This window comes from Cervus elaphus, chromosome X (genome assembly GCF_910594005.1).
Source record: "Cervus elaphus chromosome X, mCerEla1.1, whole genome shotgun sequence".
NCBI lineage: Eukaryota > Metazoa > Chordata > Mammalia > Artiodactyla > Cervidae > Cervus > Cervus elaphus.
The window spans coordinates 7,573,438-7,580,142 of NC_057848.1; positions in this window are offsets into that span (position 1 = coordinate 7,573,438).

Below are 6,705 nucleotides of genomic sequence, written 5' to 3' on the forward strand. Positions count from 1 at the left end.
CAGGATGCCGGGCAGGTGCAGAGGCCACCCGGCCCTGAGCAGCGAACGGGATGGGGGCGGGGGGAGGCCGCCCAGCAGGGGCGGGCCTGGAGAGGCCCAGGGCGGGAGCGCACCCGAGACCTCCGCGCCCCGCCCCCCTCCCCCCAACACCCCCGCAGGCACGCCGGGGCGCGCCGACAATAGCTTCTCCAGAGTTTGGTCACCTGAGTTTCTAACCTTGTGCGCAACTGAGTGATGACAGTGCATTGAACAGCTAGCTCATTTCCAAATAAATTAAGCTTAGTGTTTCACAGGACACCAGGACATGAATGGACAGACCAGCACGGATGCATGGACACCAACCTTGGGAACTAGACAACCGGTGGGAAATTGCTGTCTGACTCAGGGAACTCAAACTGCGGCTCTCTGATCGCCTAGAGAGGTGGGAATGGGCCAGACGTGGGAGGGAGATTCAAGAGCGAGGGCCACACGTACCCCTATGGTACATTCAGATTGACATATGACCAATCAAACCAATACTGTAGAGCAAGAATCATTCCCCTGTAAATAAATAACTGTTAGAAAGAGAGAAAGAAACCCAAACAGATGGAATGAAATGAACAGAAACACACACTTTGCAATTCACAACGCAATTCAATTACAAACAAAAACAAAAAATACACTATAACCATTTTAGAAAAACAACAGACCTCTCCATGACCTTTGGTCGGGTGATGAGTTCTAACACACAACAAAAAAGGCCAACTTTTCCAAATCGTGAATATAAGTTATTTCACACATCGACTTTTACATTGAAGTGTCTAACAAAGAAGCTTAAAATCATTGACTCACTGCAGAAGCAAGGAATTATTTTAAAGGTAAATTATGTTCTAGAGGATTCAGGAAGCACTTGGCACATGTGTAAGTGTATCAGACCTAAAACTGTAACTTAGTGGAAGAGTCAGGATCGTCTAAAAATGAATCCCTAACTAAAAGGAATCCGTGCAAGTCCCTGAGCACTTTGCATTTCATGAGAATGACAATCGCTCTTTATCTGGTCATCCAGGAAGGCTGTGGGTTTAGGAGCGAGGATGGGCTTGTTTTAAAGGGTGTTGAGAGCCTTGCAGGATCTTGGGCAATCAAATAGCTTCCTGAGCACTGACATTTATTTCTTAATTTTTAAATTTACAATTCATCCAAATCTTGCAGTCCAAAACAAACAAACAAGCAAAAAAAAAATGTGAAAACATCACAGAAAAATAATATCTGAAAATATCTGATTGCCTTGTGATTCGTAGCGATAAGCCTAAACTGCCCTTGAAATTGAGGGCCTAGTGAATATTGGCCCTCAGATCTCATCATAATCAATGATGAGCAACTTTTGAAGAATTGCCAGAAGTATTTTCAAGTTCGCTGACTTCTCCTGAAGTCAAGATTGCTAGCTGTGATGATTTGAAAATCACTAATTGATAAACATCAATACAATTAATTAACATCCACATAGCCAATGTCTATAGAGCCAGGCATAACAGAGTCTAAATTAATCAGATGGGATTCCTATTTTGCAGTGCAGTTGATGAGACAAGTTACACAAGATAGGAGATAATATAAATGAAAAGTGAAGCTATATGAGCAGTGCTTTGGGGAATAAATACTGATGTATAAATCGTCACTTCTGCGAAGGATTATTTCATAGATCCAGCCTATGATTTCTTCATCTGTTTATAGACGTCAGTGTTTAAGTAAGGGTCTTTACTCCAGATGGAGCAAAGTGTGAATTTTCCAGATCCGTCAAATTGAATCCTTCAAGAAACAAATCATTTTTTGAGTCAACTTCTCTTAGAGATCTCTGAAAATTGAATTCTACCTTACAAAAACTTCCAACATTTCTGCCTGGAAAAATCAGAGTAGATGGAGCTGTGGTAGCCATTAGGAATATTCATAAGTATTCAGCCCATGGAGGACTGCACTTCCCCACTCCCTTGGAAATGAAGTGTGATCACTGACTATCTTTGGCCGGCGAAATATGCATCTAAGTGTCTCTGTCACTTCTGTTCGACGCTTCAAGGGTCAGCGTGTAAGTCACACATTCCCCTCCTCGCTACTGTACTGATGATGCAAAATGTGTGTGCAAATAAAGCCTCCCTCAGACTGGGTCTCTGAGACAGGAAAGGGCAGAGACCCCTGCTGACCCACACTGACCAAGTAGCATGAGCTAAAAGTTATCTTTAATTGTTTTAAGCTCAGAGAGTTGGGGGTGGGGGGGTGGGGGTTGAGTATTCCTGAAGGGATACCTAGCCTGTATTACATTGGAATTCTATTTAACCATTAACGGACAGAGCAAGGTCAGTAACATCATGGCGTTGTTTGAAAGTGGACACTTCACATTAAAATCTAGATTTCTGGCGCCTGTTGGCAAAGGCCCTGACACGTTTATACATGGTTGATCCCTTGAGCACATCAACAAGCAGGTATATATTCTCCAGCTCATGACAGCCCTCGTGACTCACTATGACCATACCTGAGCAGTCTTCCTCCCTGAGGGGGGGGTGTAGATATTTGACTTTCATCCGCTATCCTAAACGGTCTAAGCATCATCCATGTACTGTGCTGGCTGTTGTCCACTGGAATTGCATCTCATCTCCAGTTAGAAACTTCAGTGATACTTGTAGCAACAGAAAAAAGTACAAATATCCTCAATACAGCACAACAGTTAAGAAAATAGATTTTGGAATTCAGCTTCCTAGGTTCAAATACCGGCTCTACCATTTTCTATCTGTATCATCAGGGCAAATCACTTAGCCTCTTCAAATTCCAGTTTCCTTATGAACAGAGCGAGGATAATGACGATCCCAGCTTCAGAGTGTCTGATGAGCTAACACAGTCAAGGGCTTAGACAGTGCCTGACCCCGAATATGCATCCAGTATGTGTTGGATGATATTCTTTTCACTAGAAACAGAGTGATTTCTTCGTGTATCCAGCCATCAGGGAATTCAATCAAGCTGAAAGATACAGTGGAATTGTTCTGCAGATCTGATTCCAACCAGGACCTGTTTCTGGTAAAAATCAGGGCCCCAAAGCAGAAGCAAATGTCCTTGAGTTTTGTTGTCTCAGGCTAGATGCTGCGCTCAGACTCCTGGTAAGCTGTTCCTAGGAGCACGGGGAACACAGGCATGGAAGGGAGCCAACTGGAAACACACTTGCAAAAACTGTGTGTAGCCCTGCCAAGTGAACATCAGGACTCAGTTCACTGATCCCAAGGCAATCAGAGAGGGCCACACAGCTTACTTTCTCCCATTGTGACAACTGTGGATGGCCACAGACACACTGTCCAGGAAAGGGAATTGATGTGAACATTACCCTGCTGAAGGAAAGAGGCTGACTTCAACTGAGAAGCTTGTGAGTCACTTCTGAAGAAGTGCATACAATATGCCTTCACCCTGCCAGTAACACATATTTCCATAACACACAGCGATGCACTCGATCGATGTGCATCCTCCAGTAAAGCCCAGCCCTGATGTCTTATAGGAGCCTCTCTGGCCATTGTCATAAGCGAGTCTAATTTTGTGTGAGGCCATGAAAACTCAGTGTTTTTCTTACGCTTGTGCTTATGACGGGAGGTCTGAGAAGGCACTTCTGAAGGTTTATTCCTACCAGTCGTTGTCATTTTTATCGAGTCTTTATTTATTTATTTATTTGTTAGTTCTACCAGTTTCTTGCTACCAACCCATCTCCCTCCACCCTCGTGCACACACGATCAGTCATGTAATCCCATGGACTTCGGCCCACCAGACTCCTCTGTCCATGGATTTCTCCAGGCAAGATCACTGGAGTGGGTTGCCATTTCCTTCTCCATGTATCGAGTCTTTCAAGGTGCCATCACTGAGGTGTGGCTTCGACACGTGTACGAGGCTGAGTAGCAACATGCCCTTTCTCCCTAAGTGCAGTAGAAGTCATCCCCACTTCCCAACATGTCTGTCTTCCGAACTCTGGAGCATGTATTGCTTGAGCTCACCAGAGCGTCAGGATATACTAGAAACCCTTCTGACTGCAGTCTCTTCAGGAGGTTGCAAGTGCTTCACACCTCAGGATTTTACAAAGCACTTTCTACAACCTCAGCTGGAAGAGAAGTCAACACTCGTGACAGTCACAGGCTTCCATGGCCTGGACTTGATTATGGGCTGTGCTTTCATAATCATCGTGTTTCCTATACCAACTAAGATGTCACTGAGAACTTTTTTCTCTATCATCATTGTATCTTGGATGTTCATTTAGACATATTATGGGTTTTCCTATATAGCTTCCCTTACGGATGAGGGTCTTAGGTTAGCAGTACTTACTAGAACTGACTTCCAGGTAGCTGTGGTAGAACAGGAAAAAGAATGACCAACTGCTGTATTCGTAACATTATGTATGAAAATATTATTCGTTTTACTGTTTGCAGTCATCCAATTCTAACGTTCTGAAATACGCATTCAGAAAAATCAAAATACCGCCTAGCTACTAGGCGGTCTCCCATCCAAGTACTAAGCAGGCCCGACCCTGCTCAGTTTCCCAGATCAGAGGAGATAGGGCACGTTCAGGGTGGTACGGCTTTAGACCGAGGCGGCTGCCAGGCGCCCCAAGAGCCCCGCGTTGCGCCTCCCTTTCGTTCTGACCTGCCGGTCGGGCCTGGGGCCGCAGCTCTTGACCGGGCGCGCGCTGCACTTGAGCCGCACGACTGGACTCCGGCCGGCCAGCCGGGCAGCTCGGGGGCCAGCAGAGGGCGCCCCGGCCCCGCACACCGCCAGCCCCGGCCAGCACCCGTCTGCCCCGCCCGGGCGTGGCGTGCCTGCGGGACCCGGGGTGGGGGGAGGAGGGATGGCTTGAGCGGCGAGGACATCTCGGTGCCCTGCCGCCCTGGGCCTCTTCAGGCTCGCGCCGCGCCGCCCCAAATCCCCAACCCCCGCCCCCCACCATCCCGTTCGCTGCTCAGGGTCACGTGGCTCCGGACGTGTGTGGCTTCGGCCCGGGGCCGCGGTCCCCGGGGCCTCCTGCGGGCTTCGGAGCAGCCCAGCCGGGGCCCCAGGCGCCCATCCTGCCCGGTGCCCAAACCCACCGGAGCGCGTCAGCCCCGCCCTTTCGCCCTACCGAGGCCCGCCTTGCTCCCACGAAGCGGGCCCAGCACAGGACCTTCCTGAGAGAGCAGACGAGCGACAGGCAGGCACACGGACAGACACTCGCACGCACCCACGCCAAGTGAGACAGAGGCAGAAAGAGACGAGGGTTCAGAGAGAGACTCGAAGACAGCGTGTGGGCAAGGGGGGCCTCGGGCAGGATGCCGGGCAGGTGCAGAGGCCACCCGGCCCTGAGCAGCGAACGGGATGGGGGCGGGGGGAGGCCGCCCAGCAGGGGCGGGCCTGGAGAGGCCCAGGGCGGGAGCGCACCCGAGACCTCCGCGCCCCGCCCCCCTCCCCCCAACACCCCCGCAGGCACGCCGGGGCGCGCCGACAATAGCTTCTCCAGAGTTTGGTCACCTGAGTTTCTAACCTTGTGCGCAACTGAGTGATGACAGTGCATTGAACAGCTAGCTCATTTCCAAATAAATTAAGCTTAGTGTTTCACAGGACACCAGGACATGAATGGACAGACCAGCACGGATGCATGGACACCAACCTTGGGAACTAGACAACCGGTGGGAAATTGCTGTCTGACTCAGGGAACTCAAACTGCGGCTCTCTGATCGCCTAGAGAGGTGGGAATGGGCCAGACGTGGGAGGGAGATTCAAGAGCGAGGGCCACACGTACCCCTATGGTACATTCAGATTGACATATGACCAATCAAACCAATACTGTAGAGCAAGAATCATTCCCCTGTAAATAAATAACTGTTAGAAAGAGAGAAAGAAACCCAAACAGATGGAATGAAATGAACAGAAACACACACTTTGCAATTCACAACGCAATTCAATTACAAACAAAAACAAAAAATACACTATAACCATTTTAGAAAAACAACAGACCTCTCCATGACCTTTGGTCGGGTGATGAGTTCTAACACACAACAAAAAAGGCCAACTTTTCCAAATCGTGAATATAAGTTATTTCACACATCGACTTTTACATTGAAGTGTCTAACAAAGAAGCTTAAAATCATTGACTCACTGCAGAAGCAAGGAATTATTTTAAAGGTAAATTATGTTCTAGAGGATTCAGGAAGCACTTGGCACATGTGTAAGTGTATCAGACCTAAAACTGTAACTTAGTGGAAGAGTCAGGATCGTCTAAAAATGAATCCCTAACTAAAAGGAATCCGTGCAAGTCCCTGAGCACTTTGCATTTCATGAGAATGACAATCGCTCTTTATCTGTTCATCCAGGAAGGCTGTGGGTTTAGGAGCGAGGATGGGCTTGTTTTAAAGGGTGTTGAGAGCCTTGCAGGATCTTGGGCAATCAAATAGCTTCCTGAGCACTGACATTTATTTCTTAATTTTTAAATTTACAATTCATCCAAATCTTGCAGTCCAAAACAAACAAACAAGCAAAAAAAAAAATGTGAAAACATCACAGAAAAATAATATCTGAAAATATCTGATTGCCTTGTGATTCGTAGGGGATAAGCCTAAACTGCCCTTGAAATTGAGGGCCTAGTGAATATTTGCCCTTAGATCTCATCATAATCAATGATGAGCAACTTTTGAAGAATTGCCAGAAGTATTTTCAAGTTCGCTGACTTCTCCTGAAGTC